The sequence below is a fragment of the Thermobia domestica genome, chromosome 14 (assembly GCF_964235325.1).
Source record: "Thermobia domestica chromosome 14, izTheDome1.hap1.1, whole genome shotgun sequence".
Classification (NCBI taxonomy): Eukaryota; Metazoa; Arthropoda; class Insecta; order Zygentoma; family Lepismatidae; genus Thermobia; species Thermobia domestica.
Window position 1 is genome coordinate 15,029,647 of NC_137467.1, and position 24,599 is coordinate 15,054,245.

General features: G+C 38.2%; 2 protein-coding genes across 6 annotated transcripts in view; one reads left to right on the forward strand and one right to left on the reverse strand.

Annotated features, from left to right (window-relative positions):
* Positions 1 to 24,599, forward strand: part of LOC145669542 (uncharacterized) — a 505,866-nt gene that overhangs the window by 307,763 nt on the left and 173,504 nt on the right. The gene's annotated exons all lie outside the window — the stretch shown is intronic.
* Positions 1 to 24,599, reverse strand: part of LOC145669540 (uncharacterized) — a 174,257-nt gene that overhangs the window by 65,958 nt on the left and 83,700 nt on the right. The gene's annotated exons all lie outside the window — the stretch shown is intronic.

Consider the following 24,599-nt stretch of genomic DNA (forward strand, 5'->3'; position numbering starts at 1 on the left):
ATGATTATCGTCGTTTTGTATATTTTAAGCTTCAAATTCCTTGACAGAATTCGCGACGACAAGAAATTTTGAACCGAATAGTAACACGAATTCCCTGCTTTTAGTCGACATTTAATTTCTTCGTGGATATGATTTTCCTCTGTTAATATTGATCCTAGATATTTGAAACTATCCACATCATACTGAGTTAAGTAATAGTTAGGGTTTGGCTACACTGCATGTAGTTCTGCAGATAGAAAGCGTACAAGAAAATTTTTGATTGAAATATAGTGAATCAGGGGCCACAAACTTTTTGAACCGCCCCTAAATCTAGTTTTCGTATTTTCTACGAAATAAGCACATCATACTGAGTTAAATGATAGTTTGGGTTCGGCTACATTACATATAGTTCTCCAGATATATTGTCCACAAGAAAATTTTTGATTGGCATATATTGGATCTTTTGACCCCCCTTCCCAAAAAAAAGCTCGTCGCTCAATATACAAGGTTTTCATCAACTGAGTTGTAAAGTTTCTCTCAGAGATAAAAACGTTACATCCTGTTGACAATGTATTCTAATCATGCGCTAGTCTGTAAAACAAAGAGTGCTCTAGAATTGATAACCTAGGTGTCTCATAAGTTAGGAAATTAAAAGAACGAGTTCGCCTGCGAGGAACATCAAAGGTAATCTGCGATAGTAAAACTTCAGAATCAATTTTGCTGTTGGTGATCTTTCTGTACATAGATAAAGTAAATCAGCTCCGCGGCGTCGTTTGTCAAGGGAACATAAGTTCATTAACAGGGGGTCTATCGGTCACGAATGTCACGAAAAAGTCACGAAATCAGAAAACGGTCATGAAAATCACGAAAAAGTCACGAAATTTAGCTTTTGGGTCATGATTTTTTTTAAACTGTGCAAATGTAAGTACAGATTGGAAAATTTTGTTTTATAAAACATCAACGTTCAACACCAAAAATGTGTATGGTCGGCTTTAGGCGCTACCAAATCGCAAGCAAAGTATGTTTTAATCGCATAGATGAAAACTCGGCCTAATTCGCACCCAAATTCGCTCTTGAAAATATTAGGAAATTTTATGATTTGGTAAAGAAAAGGTCACGAAAAAGTCACGAAATTTCATTTTGGAATTTTAGTAGACATCCTGATTAAAGACATTAGTTCTTGTTTCGAGTTATGACGGGTTACTCCGGAATTCTAAATCTAATTATGGCAAGAAAGACGTTTAATGCTGTACAGAGTCAATGCTGGCTAGATTAGTAGGCACTGCCATGTTCCATACAGGTGAACAATATTCAATACTCGGATAAATAAAAGCATTATGAAACATCGTAAGGGCAGAGAGACTTTGTATTTCAGGAAATCTAAAGAGTAGATCAAATAATTTCATAGCTCTGGATGAGATCCAACTGATATAATCCGCAAAGAAGAGTTTAATATGAATAAATGTCGTATTCTAAGTCTTATATGTGTGCAGTTTGTTTTTCGTACAACTTCATACTTATGAAAAAAAAAAAAAAAAAAACCATGGAGAAGTATTGAACTCCCATCAATCAAGATGAACTATGATTTCGTAGTTTCAATACTTCGTGAAGTAATTTGATACGTAGCCATGCAATGAATACGTAATAAGTTGCAAGTAATGAATAATAATTGCAAAGAGAGTATGAGAAAGTATGACTTAAAGAAAATGATAGATGGTCTATGTGCATGAACAAGACTTTTTAAAAAGAATGTCTACAAGTAGTGAACCCGCCTCCATTTTTCGAGCATAGGAAGCGGTAGGTGTTAGATTATAGTAGTGCTATTCAACCGGGGATACGCGAAGATGTTTCTGGGGGGTACGTAATGCTGCTTCTGGGAACTGCTGGAAATGTCTGTTGACAGTTCACTGCAAATGAAATTCGATAACTTGTTAATGTGTGACTTTTGGATTTATGCTCGAAAAGAGTAAAATTAAATTAGTGACGGTGTTATTTCACAACTTCTTCCATTTCCATCAATATATTTGTGTGAACAGGGTTTCTGTGCATTAACATCAATAAAAACGAAGCATGAATTGCTTGAATCCAGAATCAGCTCTGATTCTTGCACTCTCGAAGATTCGACCAAGAATCGAGGAGTTGACGTCCCGGAAACAAGCTCAGTCATGTTATTAATTTCCAAAGTTACTTTCAATTTTGGAATTTTTACATTATCCTCAGTGTACGAATTATCAGGGAGGATGAGGGGAAAATCCTTCTCAGTAGAACTGGATGTCTCCTATATGTTTTGAAAATTCCTATGTTAATTTCTTTGGATGTGCACTTTTTCTCCCTGTAAATAGTCTTTTGATTGGCATACTGATTGTCCTTTTGTTGGGTCTGTATTTGCACCTTTTTTAATCAAGAAAACATGTGTACTAAGTTTAATAAGTTCATTTCGATTTAGTTTCTTTTAAACAGCTTCAGGGGTACACAATTGGATGGCAAATGGTGTCTAGGGGTACACAATTGGATGGCGAACTGTGTCTAGGGGTACACAATTGGATGGCGAACTGTGTCTAGAGGTACACAATTGGATGGCGAACTGTGTCTAGGGGTACACAATTGGATGGCGAACTGTGTCTAGGGGTACACAATTGGATGGCGAACTGTGTCTAGGGGTACACAATTGGATGGCGAACTGTGTCTAGGGGTACACAATTGGATGGCGAACTGTGTCTAGGGGTACACAATTGGATGGCGAACTGTGTCTAGGGGTACACAATTGGATGGCGAACTGTGTCTAGGGGTACACAATTGGATGGCGAACTGTGTCTAGGGGTACACAATTGGATGGCGAACTGTGTCTAGGGGTACACAATTGGATGGCGAACTGTGTCTAGGGGTACACAATTGGATGGCGAACTTTGTCTAGGGGTACACAATTGGATGGCGAACTGTGTCTAGGGGTACACAATTGGATGGCGAACTGTGTCTAGGGGTACACAATTGGATGGCGAACTGTGTCTAGGGGTACACAATTGGATGGCGAACTGTGTCTAGGGGTACACAATTGGATGGCGAACTGTGTCTAGGGGTACACAATTGGATGGCGAACTGTGTCTAGGGGTACACAATTGGATGGCGAACTTTGTCTAGGGGTACACAATTGGATGGCGAACTGTGTCTAGGGATACGCGAAAAAAAAAGTTTGAATTGCACTGGTTTATAGTACTTCGAGTGAGTGAGAGCACGGTGGCTCAGTAGTGGACCACTACCTGTGGTGTGTAAGGTCCCTGAGTCCATCCCCAGCCAAGTAACCTTGTGGTGGACATCGTGTCCGTTGGTGTTTTTCGGAGTACTCCCCTCTCCTTCCATTTTCTCATCCCACCAATTCTTCAATCATGCACTTGGTTAGTCTAAAAAGGCATAAACGTGGGACGTTAAACTGAAAGATTTCATCTTTTATTTCGAGTGAGTGAGTGAGATTTAAATTTAACGTCCCTTTCCACGACCTACAGCTTAACGTGAGATCCGAATCACTTGAGCTTCCGCCGGAAATTGAACCCGAGTCTGTCACGCCAAAGCTGCGTACGCTATCCTAGAGAACTGCACGGGCCGAATTTTTCGGCCCGAGCCCAATCCAGCCCAAATGTACCTAGACCCGGCCCAGTCCGGGCCCGAAAAGTTTTGGAGATTTTTGGCCCGAACCCGGCCCGGCCCGGCCCGATAAGGTTTTTGTAAATTCTTGGCCCAAGCCCGGCCCGGGCCCGGGCCCGATAAAGTTTAAAAGTTTCATTTTGTAACATTTTTCAGGGGGCACACTTCTTCAACGTTTGCCTTTATTCTAATTATCGTTTAACGAAAGTCAATAATTATTAAAGAATTGCAATGAATCGGCCCAAGCCCGGCCCGGCCCGGCCCAAAGAAATAACAGAGTCAGCCCGCGGGCCGGGCCGGGCCTCTACACTATCCACATAGCCAATAAGAAGCTCACCTGCTATTTCCAGAATAAAGAAGGTAACGATTAGTGGAGAATAGTGGCAGAAGTGAAAGGCTGTGTGCGGTCACTGGTTCGATCCGAGCTCGCACCAAGTGGGCTTTGTGTTGGGCAAACACTGTGTGTGTGAGAGTTTTCTCGGGGTTCTCCCGTTTCCTTTCACTTTCTTTATTCTCCCATTTCATTTATTATTACCATTACCGTTTTCCCTAGCCTCGGAGCATAAACATGGAACATTTAACTAAAAAAAAAAAAAGAAAAAGTGAATGGCACCACGTCAATCATTCGAGAATAAGGAGGGGGTAATTGTTAGTTGATAAAAAATAATGTGAACATTGAGTGGTATTCTCAAGACATAACCACACAAGACCATGAGTATAAAATAGACTCTCAAGACAGTAAAGAGAATCACGAGACCGGATTCGTGTATGAAATATAGATAGTAATTGATTCCATTAACAACCTCGGCAGGATAATCATACTAGCTATCTATTGGAAAAAGAAAAAGAAACGTATTTAAAGGATTCGCTTAAATGTATACGATATAGAAAGCCACCGTTAAAATCGCCGATAATCATTAAGATCTTAACGGAGTTTATCATTAACAAACTTGCTCGAGGTAATCACTAGGAATGCGCACGAGTCGAGTCGAGTCGAGATTTAAATTTGTCTCGACTCGTCTCGAGAAAATGTTGTCTCGACTTGAAAATATTTCTGTCTCGGCTTGACTCGAATTCGAGAGTATTATGACTACGTACCTAATTGTCAGTATGTCCATCTTCGGCACGAATAACAACGGCGACGCGTCTTGAGATGGACACAATGATCCTTGGTAGGTTGCTGGAGAGAGTTGGCACCAAATATGCACACACAAGTCACGTAATTTCCGTAAATTCCGGGGAGGGGTGGATACGCTCTGACGTCACGTTCAATCACATCCCAGATGTTCTATTGGGTTCAGATCCGGCAAGTTGGGAGGCCAACACATCACTTAGAACTCGTCCCTGTGTTCCTCGAACCACTTCATCACACTCCTGACCTTAGTGTTACAGCTAGTGATTTCAAGGCCTGAAATAACCGGAAAATTTTGGTTTCCGTCCGGAAAACTAAAACCACTTGTTTTCTCATAGCATTTTTCTTTCTTTTTCGGCATGGATTACTGAAAAACCGCTGTTGCCAAACAACAGAAGTTTTTCAGTGTCAAAGGGATTTGATACATCTCTGTTTTAAAGGCAACTTCAGTGGTCAGGTTTCCGTCACGACATTAATTATTAGTTTTAATTAACTGAATTTAGCTGACAATTAAATCTTGATCTTAAAAGATTAACTATTAAGTTCATGCGTTCTGTGCCTTACTAAAGTAATAAATGCTGGAATTGGTTTCAAGGCTGTTTCTGAGTGAATACTTTCTTCAGAATAATATTGAAAATTATAGAAATATTTTCGAGACATTTGAGTCAAGTCGAAATTTTTACGAGCAGTCTCGACTTGAATTTTCGAGTCGAGAAATAAGTTTGTCTCGGCTCGTCTCAAATTTTACAAAGTGTCTCGAGTCGAATTCGAGACATGTCTCGACTCGTGCGCATCCCTACTAATCATTCTAGCTTCTATTGCAAAAAAAAAAAAAAAAAAAAAAAAAAGCTTTCGTTGAAGAGTTATCGTTGGGAGTAACGGGCGGACAGACGTACTAACAGCAAGCCCTACTCAGTAATCAGTGGCAGATATAGCCCGGGGCCGGAAGGGCTTAGGACCCCATGTTTTGAGTGACAAATTAATTAAAGTTATTATTTATATATTTTTTGAAACTTTATAGTAAACTCATGATAAACCTACCACAATCTGGGTTTTGGCTGCCCCTCTCCTTTAGTTTTTATCTTCTTGATCCACCGCTGTCCGTGATCGTCATAAAAAGCGAACATTTTAATGAGAAAAATACACATGAGTGAAATTATTCGGTATGACTTTGAATGATAGTTTAATTTACTGAGCAATTACATGGGCGTGTGCAGTATGCATTACATACTGCACACTTAAACTAACAAATAAGGGAAATAAAAATGAAAAATATGATCTGTGGCACGAATATATCTTTTCCTGACAGCCCGAGGGACTCAACAAATAATCAAGCCATTAACTATAGCAAACCAACGATCAGACACTTCCGTCATGAACAGAGTAATCTTCAGCAGCACAACAGCTTATCACTGGTCTCAACAAACGATATTACATGCGCCAGGATTTGTTTTGAATTTGTAATGGGGAGATGATGAGAAACGGGTACTATATGTGACAATGCACGTGTATGTATTGAAAGGTTTCTGGAACACTTCGTCACTTCCGTTCTAACTGGTTTCAGAAGAAAACTGAATTATACAAAAAAAGCAAAAATCAATTCATTCAAAATGGTTCTTGTCATCGTTTTATATTGAAGTTATGCTGACTCAATATTTATAAAAGTATAAATGCATAGAGCAAGAACTGTTATATTCAATATAATAGTCAATGCTTTTTCTTTTTTCTTTCTTTTCTTTTCTTTTCTTTTTTCTTTTTCTTTTTTTTTTTTTTTTTACATAGCTTTTATTGATTTCAGCCTGTACAACTTCAATTAAATCTTAAACCGTCGTCCAGAAAACTAAGTAGCATATTTCATCTCCACATTGTATGTACAGTCCGAAGCAAGAAAAACCTGCAACATGAACATGTAAGTTTATTGTGAAACAACGAAGTCTTTTGTTCTAAAAAAAATAAATGTGCAGGGGAGGACGCCGAGGTTTCTTCTGGCATGATTCGTGCCACTTAGACGTTATGTTGAATCCCTGCGCTCTTAGGCGTAGTTTCACAATAAACTTACATGCTCATGTTGCAGGTTTTTTGCTGCGGAATGTACAATATAGGAAAGGGAACAGGTCAAAATTCCCACAGCCAAAACCCCCACACTCAAGAAATGTCAAAACGCCCACACAAACGGTCATAACCCCCACACAAATGGACAAATCTCCCAAACACACAAACGGTCATAACTCCCACAGCCAAAACCCCCACACTGGTAATCGGTCATAACCTCCAACGGTCATAACTCCCACACATAGCAACGGTCACAATCCCCACATAAATGGACAAAACCCCCACACAAATGGACAAAACTCCCACACCCTGAAATGATCCAGGTTGCATGTCTTGCCCTTGTACTTTTTATGTTGCAACTATTCTTCTTGCACTGTTTACTAATGACAGAAACACTAAAGTGGGCGTCATAAAGGGCCGCAACAAAGACGTGCAATCACGATCATTTCAGAGTGTAGGGGGATTTATCCGATTGTGTGGGGGTTTTGTCCATTTGTGTGGCAGTTCTGACAATTTCAGCATGTGGGAGTTTTGACCATTTGTGTGGGAGTTTTGTCCATTTATGTGGGGATTATGACCGTTGCTATGTGTGGCTGTTTTGTCCATTTGTGCGGGAGTTATGACCGATTGTGTGGGCGTTTTGACATTTCTTGAGTGTGGGAGTTTTGGCTGTGGGGGTTTTGACCGTTCGTGCGTTTGGGAGATTTGTCCATTTGTGTGGGAGTTATGACCGATCGTGTGGGCGTTTTGACATTTCTTGAGCTGTGGGGGTTTTGACCTAGACCCATAGGAAACAGAGTAATCACTTTTGGCACAAGTTGTCCCGGCTTCGATCCCAGATCATGTAAGTTTGCGATGGATAACATTATGTCCATAGATTTTCTCCGAGTTATCCCATTTTCTCTTGAAATTCTCATTACACCAATTTTTCGATAAACGTTTTATTTTCATTCGTCATCCGTGTCGTTACGAAAATTTTGTGTCTTATCTCATAGACAATTCGAGTCGAGGTATTGGAGGCACGGTGGCTCAGTGGTAGAGCGCTTACCACCTCTGGTTTGTGGGATCCTGCCTTGGTTCGATCCCCGGCCAAGTAAATTTGTGGTGGACAACATGACGTCCGTGGGCTTTCTCGGGGTACTCCCGTTTCCTCCCATTGTTTCATTCCACCAAGGAATTAAACTTCTGAGCTATTGGCATATGTGGCCATGTTAGCCCGTCACGTATGGTGGGATACGTCCCTCGGCGATCACACTGTCCGAAGAAAGGGAACGAAGGAAGCGTACTGGGACTTATATGTTAGGTACCATCCCGGTATTTGTCTGGTGTGAATGAGGGAAACCTAAGAAGACCTCACTCAGGGTGGCTGGCCCGAAAACGGTTTTACACTTTTTTGACCGCGTGTCCGCACCGGAAATCGAACTCACGATCACTTGCACCAAAGACCAGAGCGTTGGCGACTACACTATATGGGACCAATCGAGGTATGGAAGTACGAAGACTTACCTCCACAGCAGCAGTCCATTTGTTTTGTTACTTTACTGAATAGTCTACACTGCTGTCTCTACTAGTGTTGTTAAATTTATTCGAATATTTTTTTTTCCTTTGTTATTCGAATTCTAATAGCGCCAGTCTAGCGGTCAAGGAAATTTGAATGATGAGGGAAAATGCCAAGGAATTTCATTATGCGTCGGGACAAATGTTTACCCAGAACTTTAACAGTAGGAATTTTTTTTTTTTTTTATTAACAGATCCTATCATCCAGTGCCCTTTTATCTTCTAGACCACGATTACTCGAACCGTGGTATGTCTGCCACTTGCGGTACATAATCCGCTGCTTGTGGTAAATAAGACTTACGGTGATATTAGTAATTAATATGCTTTGCTGGTTCGCCGATGGAAAAAGTTGAGAACCCCCTAATCCTAGACATCCTGGAAAAGTGTTGGTTAGATCATAGGGATCAAGTTCTTTAAAATTATGGTTTGAATATTGTTTCTGTTTGATTTTTGCAGTCTATTGTGAGTGGTGGTGTGACTTTACTGCTATGCCTAAAGTCTTGTCTATGCCCAAAGACCACTATACACACACACAGACAGCAGATTATTATTATTATTATTATTATTATTATTATTATTATTATTATTATTATTATTATTATTATTATTATTATTATTAAAATATGAGTACTGTTCTCTTAACTTATAGCACGTTATGTGGTGGTTGTTAGGTCTACTTCAGGTTCGGGTTTTTATTCATCAAGAAATCAACTACATTTCTTAAACGTACGTACAAGTTGTGTATACAGTTTTTGTACTTAAACCGCGGAAGAACATTGTAATTGCAGTGCACTCTATTATAGGTTTTAAAATACAAAATGTTAATTTACTTTCTTGATTAACATTATATACAACATTTGTTTTTATGTGTTAATGATTATCATTAGTGACCACAATATCAAAATTAATTTTCTGAAACTTCCATTTTGACAGTCGAAGGCTAGTGCCGGAAAATTCTATGAAGTTAATTACAGCTTGTTATGCGATGTTTTCTGTTAGTTAAATACTTATTTAAGCAACAATTCAAGATGAATAAAACAAATGTATTGGTACGTATAGTGGGATAACGTGTGCTTTTTGTAGTACAACATTTACGCCAGTCAGCGTATTGTGACATGTTAATTAAGTTGGTGCCTTGCTTTTAAAGAGCAATTAATTTTCTTATAGTTCAGTCTTTGTATCCTTTGTATTGTACTTAATTGTCAGATGTGAGACAGCGATAGTTGTATACAGTAACCATTTCTTGTATTCCAGTAAGAATCTTTTTAAAACAAGTTTTCGTTCTTTTCTTTTTTTTAACGTTTTGTGAGTACATTAATTCTTGTAATGCAGATTGCAATACAGATTTAATAACTTGTTATGAGTAATTCATTTATACATATACTAGCAGAATACCCGTTCTTCGCACGGGGAGAATGAGTTTCATTTTGGGTATAAATGGGTGAATTTGGATTTAAACGGCATTGGAAGTGTCATTGTTCGTCTTAGTGACCCCGAAAACTATGGATTCGACACTAATATCGGTCATTTTCGATCATTTTTAGACATTTCCCTCCACAGGCGTGCGCAACGTGGGTGCCATGGGTGCCTTGGCACCCCCATCAGACAAACTTTTTTTTATGTAGAATTATTACATACTGAGAAGAGAATGATTTACATTCTGCTTTAGAAAAACACATTTAATTTCCGCGTGCCAAATATGACATGTTAATTTTATAATAGTTAACAGTACAATTATTTTTTGTGAATTAAGAAAGATAAACAGTGTGCGCGCTATGTTCGTAAGGTGTAACGATTGAATGTCAGATACCATTGAATGCCAGAAGAAGAGGCGTTTACAAAATAATTACATGTAAATTATTTCCCGTCTGCATGTGTGCTGTGCGTCGCCGACGCAGCATCGGGTGCAATGACGCTATCTTTTCTTAGGGGCAAAAAAGGGGGGGGGGGGCGGACGACATTCCATATGGTGGTACTTTAGATGTGGCACCCACACTCCCAATGTTCTAAGCACGCTAATGTCTCCCTCTTTCCCTCTCTAAGTTGCACAGTCAGTATGGAATTATAGAAACTATCAGAGACCCGAACCTAATCTATGTTCAAAATTTGATTAATATCGATCGGATGGTTCAAGAGTTATTAAATAACAAACATAGTCACTTTCCCTGTATATAGATTGATTTTTATGTATCTCCCCATCTTCCCGTCCCCTAAGTTCTATCGTGAAAGTGAATAGATAAAAAAAAAAAAAAAAAAAAAATCCCAGGTCTGAACCTCATCTATGTTGAAAATTTGATTGAGATTGGTCGGGTGGCTCAAGAGATATGAAGTCACGTACATAGTCATTTTAATTTATAACATGCTAGCTGAAATGTTCGTTCTTCGCACGGGAAGAATAAGTGTATGGGAAATATTTCAAAGATATATTTGAACTCCCTTTTCAGCTTCTTAGTATACGTATGTTAACGGAAATGAAATGAAAAATCCCAACTCGACTCAAGTGCTAATTAGTATTGCCCACGAGACAAAATTTTGAAGCAGTCTCGTCTCGAAAAATGTACGTGTTTCTATTGCAAGATCTGTCTCGTGTCGAACCTGGTCACGATAATTGTCTCGTTTCGTCTGCTAACAACACTACGGGTTAACAGTGTTCAAAAATTCATTTCAAAGGATGTAATCGTTATTCTTTGCGAAATAAATTGAAACCCTCTTCCTCCTTCGATACGAATATGAATTTCGATCAAATTGTAATTACTAAAAAAGTCAAACCCAGTGCTAACAATGTTCAAAAATTCATTTTAAACGGTTCTATCTCACACTCATATTTTAAACGGTTCTATCTCACACACATGTTTTAAACGGTTCTATCAGTTCTTCGTTTCCACCAATTTGTGAATACGAAGTTCGAAATTAAAATATATATATAAATTGCCTCTTTCCGTTAAAAACGGAATTTTGGACAACACTGAGACCAGTGTAAACTTATTTTTAATTAGTTTATATTCTAATTTTCATCTTTACTTGAGAAGCTTGGGAGGTACTCTATTTTTGGCCGAAAATTTAGCCACCTTTCTCATCCTTAGTACACTGTACATTTGAATTTCATTGACATGATGAAAATTCACTTTGTGGTAGGTACTAACTTGCTCTAAAATTCATCTCAAACGGTTCTGCCGTTTCCCTGTGATGGGATCACAAATAATACAACTTTCATTTTTATATCGTCCCTGTACTTCAGGACACATGTTGCTAACGTTACTCGTGTCAGCATTATGCGATTTTCGTGGAAAAGTAATCCATTATTCCTGATATCCCCCATATTCTCCGCACTTTGCATTGTTAGAGAACGATCCGCGGGATCGACGAGGTGACCCATAAACCGGATAACTTTTTCGATCGATATTCCGCTCGAATAGTCCCATGATCCTTCCGAGCGTTGGTGAGACGTTATTGTTGCTGATGGGGGAGTATTTATGATGTTTCAGGTAATGTCACTAGTTCGTAGGGTCAGAAATGGACTTCGGTACGCGACTTGGGTATCTAGAGAAAGCAACTAGACTTCGATTCTGTCAAACTGAAAGTTTCAGAAAATTCATTTTGATATTATGGTCAGTAATGACAGTCATTAACACACAAAAGCAAATGTTCTATATAATGTTAATCAGTAAAGTAAATTAACATTCTGTATTTTAAAACCTATAATAAAGTGCACTGCAATTACAGTGTTCTTGTGCGGTAAGTACAAAAACTGCATATTAGATGGATCAGGGGTAAAAGTGCGGAGGAACGCGGTTGGATGCCGTCCACCCACTTCCAGAAAATATCTGTGGCGTCCCCTCACTTTCTAAAAAAATACAATGGGTAAAGATAGGCACGGGAGACGGCGTGACGTCATGCATCCCCCTACCTTTTCAGATCCACTTTTACCTTTGAGATGAATAAGAAATACAGTGCTTTCTTAGTGATAATTTATTGTAGATACCCACAGGAAATTGGTACCATTAAGAAGGGTAGAATACGACAAGAGAACGAAACGATCTAGATGTCATCCGATAGAGCTCTGTATGGCCTACCCAGAGCCAAAGGTGTCAGAACTCATGAGGTCGGCGCTCGCAACTTTGAAACTCAGGATCACCCGACCTCAACATCACGAAGCGAGCGTGATGTCGAGGTGATATAAGTATGAGGTCGTGATTTTGAGTTTGAAGTGTGAGGTCGAGTGAGCGTGATGTTGAAATGATGTGATCGTGAGGTTCAATAAGTGTGATGTCAAAATTGTATTGTAATTGTAAAGTTGAGTGGATGTAATGTCAGACTAGTGAGTTTAAGTCAAAGTGGGTACCTTTACTCAGAAGTACTTTCTGTTTTACTCCGTTCGTTTCCATTCCAAAGTGATATTACATCTTCTGATTTGTTTTAGTTTCTATATTTGTTCTAAACTTGTAAAGGATTTTTAGCAATACCAATTACTGGGCGATATATCGGAAAAGCTGTGTCATTTTTTGATGCATAAAACAAACCAAAAACAGTTGTATATATGCTAGGAAAAATTAAATGAAATCTTTAAGATTTTGGTCCCACGATTATGCCGAGTAGGCTAAAGGAGATGGTGATGATTTGGAAATGAATGAAAATGGTGGAATGAAGAAAGTGGGAGGAAACGGTAGAACCCCGAGAAAGCCCACGCACGCAGTGTTTGCCACCACAAAACTTACCTGGAGCATCTGGGATCGAACCAAGGACCCCATGCACCAGAGGTGAGAGCTCTGCCACTGAGCCACCGCGGCCCCGGATATAAATAAGAATTTAGCATTATTGATAGACACTATTATTTCTGGCAATAAGTGAAAAGTGAATCAATGTTGATCATAAATGACACACTAGGTCTGAAAAATAATAAAATCCCTATTTGAGTTAGGGCTCCATTTTTGTACTGTCTACTACATTAATGTAATTTTAATAAAGGACTAATTTTATCATTAGTTATCAAAAGTAAAAATAATCAGGCGTTTTCAGTATTAATATTCCTGAATAAAGTTGTTAACTTAATAATTTGTGTACCTTTTTTTTTTTTTTTTTTTTTAATCTTTCGTGCTTAGTTTTACAGACTTAAGGTTGATTGTGCATTACATTTTGACCTATGTTTGCATTTCGGTAGTCCGGAGACAGATCTGTTTCAGATGTTTAAACTTAATACTAATTGAAAATAACAGATGCAAATATTTTAAACTTTAATGACAAGAATGGTTCGTACTAATGCAGTGCGTGTGTTTCTGATAATACAAGTACTAATTGTCATATTGCAAATATAATGAAGAACAACGGAAATGCGTGCTTGAGGCGAAGTAATTAAGCTGCAGCCTGAATTGTTTGATGGTTGAGAATATACATTTTGATGATTATCGTCTAATTTGAATAATGTTTCCAGCGTGTAATCAAATATGCAATTACTTGCATGTTAGGAAGACCAAACGGATTACATTTATCAATGTCAGTCAAACATCATCGCGGAATGCAATCTCGTAGTTATCGTCTTAGGTCATGTTTTCAGTTTGTAATATTTAGAGCGAAGGTTTCCTAACTATCCTTACATGACAGTCGTATCTATACGTTGTAGATCGCTTATATTTTAGATTAAAAAAAAAAAAAAACTGTTTATAGGCGTAACGTGAGGGGGCAAGGCGGACAGGATCATCCCTAAAACAGCTCTGAACCCCTCGACTTTTTAAATACAGGCTGGTCCATAATTTTATATATATAGTGTTTCAAAGACTGCGGTAAGGAAACTAGTAACATATTTTGAACCTAAAATTGAGCATGAACACATTACTCTCGTACATGACTCCATCAATGCATCATTCAAATCGATATATTTTTGGAGACGAAGAGCAACGTTGTCACAAGCTGCTTGTGACACTGGTATCCTGTGGAACTCTTCTATGATAGCTTCCCGTAGTTCAGCCAAATTGCGTATGCGATTTGATACATTTTGTCCTTTAAAACACCCCATAAGAAAAAGTCAATTGGTTCAGATTGGGAGATTGAGCTGGCCACTCCACAGACCCACATCGACCGGTCCAACGGTTCGAAAATGTTTCGTTCAGCCAGTCTCGGACTGGTATGACATGGACGGTACTAAGTCCAGTGACCCTTATTCCCACTCTCAGGCTACGCATTGTTGCCATATCGAACTTTTTTGTCCAGAATTAGAAATCATATACATAATTATGGTGCACCATATATTATTATTACTGAATGACAATAGTGTGTTTATCGAAGTTTACGCAAAAACGTTTTCTGTTGACTCTCTTTTTGTATATCTAATACAGACTCTACTTTGTCCCCTCCCTAGCCGCCTTTCTTTTGTTTTCTGTATATTTCTTTGAAACCTGGATGTCATAAATTTGCTGTTACATTGTAATAGTGATAGGTGTGGAGTCTCAAATCTCGACATGAAACTTAATATAGGGAACAGAGATGGAGTGGGTCAGTGGGTCGTGAATCAAGATTTGTGAGTAGATTGTGGGTCAACAGGACGTGCGTAATCCAATGCGACCCACTTTGACACACTACGACCCACCGATTTCCTCTGCTCAGTGCATTGTAGACAGTATCTTCTGAGCACTGGTGAATTTGTCTACGTTTTACTTTCAAGGCCTCCATTTTTTTTTTTTTTTTTGCTTTTTCATTTTTTTCTATTTACTTACCTGGAATGAGTATATCTAAGTAAAAAAAATCAGACTTTTGGATATTGATATTTGTAATTGTAATAATAACAATAGGGCTTATTACTTGGCTTTCGAAGTACAGTCGAATTTTACAATTTTTACTCCTTTATATTATCTTGATATGAGACACTTATTTCATCCCATTTTCCACAGAAACATATCTGTAATTCAACAAGAATATAATTAAATTGAACTTCATTGTAATATGGCCCATAACAAACACTTCATCATATTTTATATCGTAAAGGTAAGATCCACCGATATTGTAACAGAGCGGTGCTTGAGCGATTGACCGTAATAATTCAAACTTCGATTACTAATAATTTCACAGTATTGTTATATTACAAGTCTAAACTCTTTAGTCAGTAGCGAGGAGGGCGTGGATCACGAGTCAGAGTGGGTCGTGGTGGGTCATGGTGGAGCATGAGTCACTGTAGGTAGTAGGTCAGTGGATCGTGGGTCAAGTTTTCATTGCTGATAGGGAAGAAGCGACTGTCGTTAAGGTGACAGAGTGCAAAGGCAATGACGGACTTTTCTGGACAAAACAAGAGAGGAGACAAACCTCTTCGAATACGAGGGTAAGTCAACTGAAAACTATAAAAGTAGAAATAAAAATCAGCATATGGCGCCAGTGAGCTGTAAGTTGGCATGCTTGTTTACGATAGTATGCCGGATGTCTCCTAGGTGGCAGCAGCCGGCAGATGCACAAACACCGGCGCAACAACAGTTCCAAAATGGCAGCCCCACTAGCCACATGCACCAGCGAGAAGCAGCGTTCTGTGATTCGGTTTTTGCGAAGTGAAGGTGTGAAACCGATTGACATTTTTAGGCGAATGAAGGTTCAGTATGGAGATGCGTGTTTGTCACAGCCACAAATCTATGAATGGTGCCGGAAATTTGCAAATGGTGTTACGTCTGTGGCCGATGCTCCACGCCCCGGCCAGGCTCGGCGCGTAGTGACTCCAGAGACCGTTGCAGCCGTTGAAGCCATCGTTTTGGAAAACCGCCGTGTGACAGTAGACGAAATTGCAGCATGTGTACACATGAGTCATGGATGAAGAGGTACGCAACGCGGTGCACGAGTGGTTGCGCCGTCGCCCAAAAGACTTTTTTTTCTGCAGGTATTCAGGCTCTTCCGAAGCGCTGGCGGACTTGCATTGAACGAGGAGGGGACTATGTTGAAAAGTGATTTACTTCTGTACCCTGTGTGACCAATTTTAAAAAAAATAATTATGGTTTTCATTTGACTCCCCCTCGTACAAACACCAGGTACACTTTTTGACACAAGGCAGTAGTTTCCTGATGAGAGAGCCTTAAATCCCTTCAAGTGAGCAACACTCCACAATATACAAGTACCTAACAACGAGAGTGTTGTTTGTTTCTAAAGGTTTAGCGTGCCTTTTTCAGCACCGAGACTATATCAAACTTGGATCTGTATATAGTGTATAACTGATATTTTTGAGCTCCCTCGTGACAAAACGCTTAGCGTACTTGTCTTTCGATTCTCGGCGGGTGCTCATATTGGTCGGATCCCACTTTAAGCTGTAGGTCCACGTCTCATATTAACTTCGATGCCGAAAGGGACAATAAACTCAAAATCAAATCAAATGACCGGTATTTTAATGTTTATTAGAAACTATCAAATAAAAATTAAAATATTGATAGCAAGATATCGAAAGAAAATTTACTTTAAAACTTTCGTTCCTGATACCGAATTTAAATAGAATACATTATACATTTCTTCATTTTAATTTGAGGGCCGGATAAAACAAATTCGCGGGCCATCAGTAAGCCATCACTGTTCAGCCAAATTAGCTGACTCCTGTTGTGTTTGACCTTTTCATTAGTTTTGTAATTTTTCGTTAATTAGCTGACAATATCGTTTCGGGACAGAATATGTCTTCATATTTGTGTTTCGTAATTTCAAAAAGAAAAATCCACTTTTAAAAGTGTACTTTAAAAAAAAAATCCAGTAGTAAGTAGTGTAAAGAAAGCAGAAAAAGCATGGAAATCGTGTAAAATTAACATACTTTACGAGACCGGATGTACTTAATAAAGATGTTACTCGTTCTTAAAAAGATCCAAGCGGAGAAACTTGAGGTGTTACATCATATAGGTTAGTGAGGCTTCTGTCTGCATTATTGAAGACGAATAAGCCAAGCAAAGGAAAGAAAAGCAGCCATGGTTAACGTAATCTCTGTAATTGTTTGTTAATGCATTTCCTTTCATGGTGTATACTTTGAATTCTTTATCTGTTGGGTCTTAATCGTTATATCACGATTACCAAACGCTAATTTCAGTCGAGGTTCGTTGCGTTTTTGTAAAAAAGAACAATTACTCTCACTTAATGTGTTTGGGTTTCTCATTAGAACACATTCGGTAAGATCCGCGAAGTTTTCTTGAATGCTTTGCTGTAGTTATTGTGTTGCGAAAAGACTTTTCTTTTAACACTTGCGTTTTGTTTTTACGCAGACCGATTCGTTCTTGCTTCCCTTTATTCCTATTTCGCCTAAAGCCCTCCAGGAAAGTAGAACACCGCAGTTTCAAAACTGTTGCAGAATTTTGTATGTATGTACACTCATATTCAAGATGATTGTCACATATCTATAACTGTCTTCTTGTAAGAATATAATTTGATAATGATTTTGCAGGGTACTTTTAATACTGATACTATGTGTATAATCTGAATTGTATGTGTGGTAAATTTCATAGGAAAAGAACTAAAATATAAATACGAAAATTAGAATGAGTAAAACAAAATGTTGCTAAATGGACAAGAACGTTTTATTTTCGTTCTATTATTCTTATTTACTGTTCTTTTGGCATGAAATTTCCCACATACATATCTTTTCCGATTATACACATACTAACATGCCTAAGAAATGGCGGGCGAATTCGTTATCAAATTATATTTATAGACATGCCACAGTCATTTTGGGCAAGAGTGTACAATAAGGTTCGAGGATTTATTTTCTTCTTTTTGACTTCCAAATACTCTTGCAGTATATTTATGATTTCTTCTTTGAGTTTAGCTAATTGTCCCTAATGTCGTGAAAATCAAATTTTGTGGTACATAATTGTAATACAGGATTTGCTTAAATGACTCATCGGGTTTCAAAGCATCGTTTATTTACAAGTATACGACCAGGGCCGGCTCTATCATAAGGGCAATACGTGCATTTGCAGAGGGCGGCAAAATCTGACATAACTACAGTATACAGGGTGGTCCAAAAGTAGGTATACACGCATGCCTTGATCAAGTATAACATACTAGTTTATGGGTTTGTTTGCTTCGGCTGTTGGGAGCTTAAGATATAAGTAAAAAGACATTAAGAACAAATAATACAGAAATTAAGTCTACCTGATGGACAACAATAAGAAATGATATAAAAAGCAATGAGTTGATCAGTACAGGACTGTATACCTACTATTGGGCAACCCTGTATTATGTAAAAAAATATTTCTTGTTGTAAACAGTTGTTAGAAACAGGCTTCATGATGATGATAGTTATATTTACTAAGTTGACCTTCTAGTTGAATACTACATTCATAAATCATGTTTAGGTCGCATTAGGTTAAGATCACACGGACAATGCTAAAGTAAATGGTCAGTCAAATCCCAGTATGAATTGCTTGGTTGTTATTAAATACAAGAAGTCAATTCTGGAATAGTAGCGAACACCTGTTCCACTTAATTGTCATAGTTTTGATATGAAAACTAGTCTTTTCTTTATCACAAACAAATTCCTTATCATTAAAGGTAGAAACAAGTTTTTTTTTTTTTCTGTTTGAAATGGGGGACTGGCCATCGACATGTTAGCGTAAAAGATAGTAACTTGATTCACTTATGTTATGGGTCTAGGTAAATGGCAACGTTGCATTTTTATTTAACATTGGGCGCGTAAAGAGTGTATAGCCCAAACGGCTCATCCGATTTAAAAAAATTCTTCACTTTAGATTGAAAACATCATAGTTGGAAACGGTTTCCCCTCTTATATTTTATTGTAACTCTGATCATAACAGTTTCAATCTCCGGCGAGAGCTCATGTGGTTCGGATTCCACGTTAATCAGTTGATCCTCTCTCATATAGCTTCGCTGCTGAAAGGGGCGTTAAACTCAAAATCAACTTTGATAATAACAGAGTTACCATATGTCGGGATTTTTGAGTTGAGTTGATTTTGAGCTTTAACGTCCCGTTCAGCAGCGAGGCTATATGAGACGAGGATCTACTGATTAAAGTGGAATCCGGACCACATGAGCTCCTGCCGGGAATCGAACCCGGGTCTGTCGGGATTTTTGAGACACCCTATATATATATATATATATATATATATATATATATATATATATATATATATATATATATATATATATATATATATATATATATATATATATATACAGGGTGGTAAGAAACAATTTGAACAAACTTCGAGAGCTGATTCCTGACACCGAAACAAACAAAAAATTCCTCTGGAACTTTGGTCAGTTAGGGATAGTTTCGTCGATATAAGGTGCCGAAAGCGTGATTACGTACCAGGTTATAACGGATCCCTATGTTCCTTTGGGGAATCCCTCACACACATCTTGCAGATGTTTGAAACATACCTTTTTCAATCGAGTAGGTATGACTTCGAGTGTCATGTTCTAAACCGCACTCTCTACTGTCGTTGTTTTAGAATTACAGCCCTCTGAAGTTCATTTTCCCACACTTTCGGCACCTTATATCGCCGTAACTATTCTTCACTGACCAAAGTTCCAGAGGACATTTTTTGCTTGTTTCGGTGTCAGAAATTAGCTCCCGAAGTTTGTTCTATAATTTCTTACCACCCTGTATATATATATATAAGGGAACAGTACATACAAATTTCGTAATGAAACATTCGGAAAGAAAGCAACACATTTTTATATATAGAAGTTCGCAAATTTATGATGAGATCGAGGAATGGAATTCTAAAAGTGATGACTGTGTCTTGTGAAATAATACGATTTATTCGTATCCTATCAGAAACATCTTACTGTCAGATATAAATTAATTTATTACAGACTTTCGTTGCTTCCCATAAATTACTTATTTTAAAATGATTTTTCTCAGGAGAAAATACATGCCAAGTCATTATTTCTACTAATTATGCTCTGGTAGATTGAACATTAATTTTTATTTCATTTATACTTTCATGGATGTCGTCGTTCCTGGAAGATTTGACGTGTGAATGAAAGTTTTTTTTTTTTTTTGTATAAATCTGCCGAAGTGCATAAAATCCTCTTTGCTTCAATAAAATAATGTGTCCGTGCACTATAGGAGGAGAGAGTGCGTTGTGCCTTTTAAGTTGGTTCTTGAATTTTCAGTGCGTTATCCTTGAGCGATTTGAACCCGAATAACGGAGATAATTCTAAAATCTGAAAGAAAAGTGAAATGACATCTTTTAAAAAATGAAATGAAATCTTTAAGTTTAAGGTCCCACAGTTGTGCCGGTTAGGCTAAAGGAGACGGTGATAATGAGGGATGAGTGAAATGGTGGAATGAAGAAAGTGGGAGGAAACGGGAGAACCCCGAGAAAACCCACGAGCACGGTGTTTGTCCACCACAAAGTGCACACGGCGCGAGTTGGTATCGAACCAAGGACGCCAAGCACTGGAGGTGAACGCTCTACCACTGAGCCTCCGCACCCCCTGAAATCTTTTAAGTTTTACGTCCCACGTTTATGCCGGTTAGGCTAAAGGAGACGGTGATGGGAGATGAATGAAATGGTGGAATGAAGAAAGTGGGAGGAAACGGGAGAACCCCGGGAAAACTTACAAGCACGGTATTTGTCCACCACAAAGTTGACACGGCGCGAGTTGGTATCGAACCAAGGACCCCAAGCACTGGAGGTGAACGCTCTAACACTGAGCCACCGCGCCCCCTAAAATCTGAAAGAAATCGTACTACATGTGCCATGATTTTTAAAAAAAACGAAAGTTAAGGTTGAGCTTTAATGTGAGACATTGTATTGCCTATGAAACGGAAAATAAGTCTTTTTTTAAGTCTAGTTTTGTAAATTTTTGTACAGAATTTATGTGCTGAATTTCTTTCCTAATTTCGTAGAGAAATCAATAGAATCATTCCGCGTTGCAAGAGATCCACAAAGGCTGTAATATAACAATATTTAAACCATATTTATAATTTGAGTATAGTACTTAATGCCTTGTGTGTCTTTAAATGTTGATAAACGCTCTCAGTTGTGTTCGTACAAACACGTTATCAATTTAGTTTTTATACTGTGAATTATGGTAACACTAAAATAGTGTTTTTGAGAATTAAGATGATGGTGAACTAATTTTGCCCTCAACTCGTGAAATTTTTCGTCTCGTCTCAAAATCGAGTTGTAATGTTTCTCATGTCGTCTCGAGTTTAAAAATTTACTTTTTGTCTCGTTTTCAAGACGAGAAAGTGGCACGGTTAATTTAACTTCTGTCTCCAGCCATCCCTGCTGGTCTAGTGGCTTGGGCGTGCGTCTTTGGAGCACCTGGTCGTGGTTCGATTCCTGGGGGATAAGCCTTGAAATTTGAACGCATTATGTGGTTCGGATTCCACCTTAAACGATAGGCCCACTTCTCATATAGCATCGATGTTCAAAAGGAAGGCAAAACTCTGAGTTCCCAACCTTCAATTTCATCAATAATCAACAGTGACAATTGCTAAACCTCGAAGAAACCACACTGTGTTCCATGAAACTCGGACTTCTTTTAAAGCCTGAACTGGTATCGTGGTTCTGTTCATTTACTTCTCTTGAAGACGACGTAGTGTGATAGAAACGTGCTACATCTACTGTGACGCTTGTTGTCTTTGAGACGACGGGATGTGATAGGAACGTGGTGTGAGGCGACGTAGAATGATGAGAAGTATTATACTGTGAGGCTTAATGATGCATCATGATCGATGTACCCATCAGCGTTACCGAATTCAAGCTCCGGTTGCAGTAGTTCTTAGTCCACGTAGACTCTTAGCTAGGAGGATGCCATTGGGGCCCATACGTGTCAGCTTCCCCAGCGACAACTTCAGACCCCTGAAACTTTTAAAATGAAAATATGTCAGTTAATGTCCGTCGATTATGTCCTTTATGCTAAGGAAGAAGTAATTAAGCAAGTAAATGATGTTCGAATGGGAGTGGAAGAAACGGGAGTACCCCGAGAAAACCCACCGTTATAATGTTGTCCATCACAAACTTATTTGGCCGGAGATCGAACCAGGGGCCTCCGTACACCAGAAGTAAGCACTCTTATCATTGGGTCACTATGCCTCCACTGAAACTTCCAGGTTTTCGTTGATATGCATATATAAATGTAACATAAACGCAAGTTAGCCTTTCTCCAATAGATCTCGGTTCCTTGTCTTATGTTAGTGCTCTGGTTAATATTGACTACTGTGTTTCATGACCTCGGTAGTCACAGAAACAAACGAAACCTGGATAGTCAGGGTGCAAAACACACAAACTATGTTTTTAAACCTGAGGTACGATGGATTAAAAGGATACAGACGTACTTACAGTTGAATGTTTGTCCTATAGACACATATCCATTCGTACGAGTTGAACTGGCATGGTCCGTTTCAATTAAGTGGATCCCCTTTTATATATTTTTAAAAATAGATTTATTTTCATTCGTGGCTAAATGGCGTTGTGCGCATGAAAATTGGTTTGATCTCAAGTGGGATACTTGTCCCGAATTTAAAAAGCGGGAAAATAATGTTGACTATGAAATAAAAAAAAAATCTTCCCTCGGCATGAAGACGAGATGAGAGCCGAGAGAATCACATTTTGAATTCGAGACGAGATGAGAAATGGCAATTCTATTCTTGTTATCGAGTTGAGAGAAGCGACGAGAAATTTCGAGAGTCTCGTAAGAAACACTAGTTCACCCACGTCTCAGATGTCCAATACTGTCATAGTATGGCCTATTACATGATTCCTAGTATAGAAACTGTAAATTGATATAGTAGCTGTACCAATACAATGAAGAGTATTTTCAGCGTTTAAAGATTCGAAAGTAATTAAACAATACAGTATATTTCAATAATTAATATGGTTTAAATATTGTTGTATGACACCACTGGTGGACCTCTCGGGGCGCAGATGGATTCTAATACAGTGGAACCTGGATAATTCGAACTTCTGTAATTCGAAAACTTCTTTATTTCGAATTTTCCTCTTGGTCCCTAGAATTTTATATACAAACAATGCTTTAAAAAAATCATGGTTAATTCGAATTATAATCTGGATAATTCGAAGTTTTGCCTTGTAAATCTAAAAGGAAGTCAAGTCATCGGGTCGGATTTTCCAATAAACGGATGAAGATACGTACTGTAGCAGGCTTTCCGAACATTGAAAAATGTTGATTTTTTGAGTCTTATGACAGTTATTTGTCTATTAATACAGTAATATTCTTTTCTGTTTTTTTTTTTTTATTTTTTCAATGTTCATGCATAATACAGTGCTAGTGTATGTACGTACGTATTACAGTACAGTATTTTACTTCATATTGTATTAACTTATGTTTTTTCTAGTTTTACAATGAGTGTATGGTACTTAAAACACTTATTATTAGCTCCAATAATGGTCTTTATGTTAAAACCTGAAGTTTGATTGTTTATTTCAACCATTTACAAAAACTTTTCTAATTCGAATTTTTCTACTGGTCCCTTGAGGTTCGAATTATCCAGATTCCACTGTACCATCTAGATGAAGTTAAGAAAAAAAATAGGCCATAAATTTTGTATGATATGTAAATTTACAAATAACACGAGAAATATTTCGAAACGAGACGAGACGGTAGTCCCTTTTCTCTCGTCTCGTCTGGTCTCGTGGTTAATACTACGAGCAGTGTTTCGGATTCTGTCGCATGTAGCCTTGGTGGTGAATTTGATGTTAAACTTAAAATCAGTCGAATTAACTTTGAGGAAGTGTGGTCTTATCTTCTTCCTTCCTAAATATGAGCAGTGCTCTACAGATCAAAACCTCACCGGCCGCCACTTATTTTTAAGTAGTACCATCTGAAATTGTTAATGAGATGGAGAAACCAGACGTGAGCCTGTGTTTAAATGAGTACTTGTAACGGCCTGTAGAATTAAATGGGGAATTTATTATAGAGCTATAGGTGTCACATGTTCTCGCTTTGTGTATAATTATAACGCTGGAGGAGGGAAAGTGGCACGTTCGCTAATTAGTAGGTGGCCGTGTCGGAATTTATAATGCAACAACTTGCATTTATGTGCACCGTACAGGACGTGTTAAGATCACGTATTCAATTTCTAATGCCTGTAATTTATTCCGTCCTGTTGATTTAAAAGAAATGTTAAAAATGCAGTTTAATAAAGGTACTTGGCTCATATATTAAAGATATCTTTCGCACTTAAGTTATAATTCATGATAAACATTTTTAAAAACTGAGTTCATTAAAAAAAAATGAAAGAACAGCACGCGACTCTGTCTCGTTTCGTGAATTTTGTAGAAGTCTCGTCTCGATTCGCGGA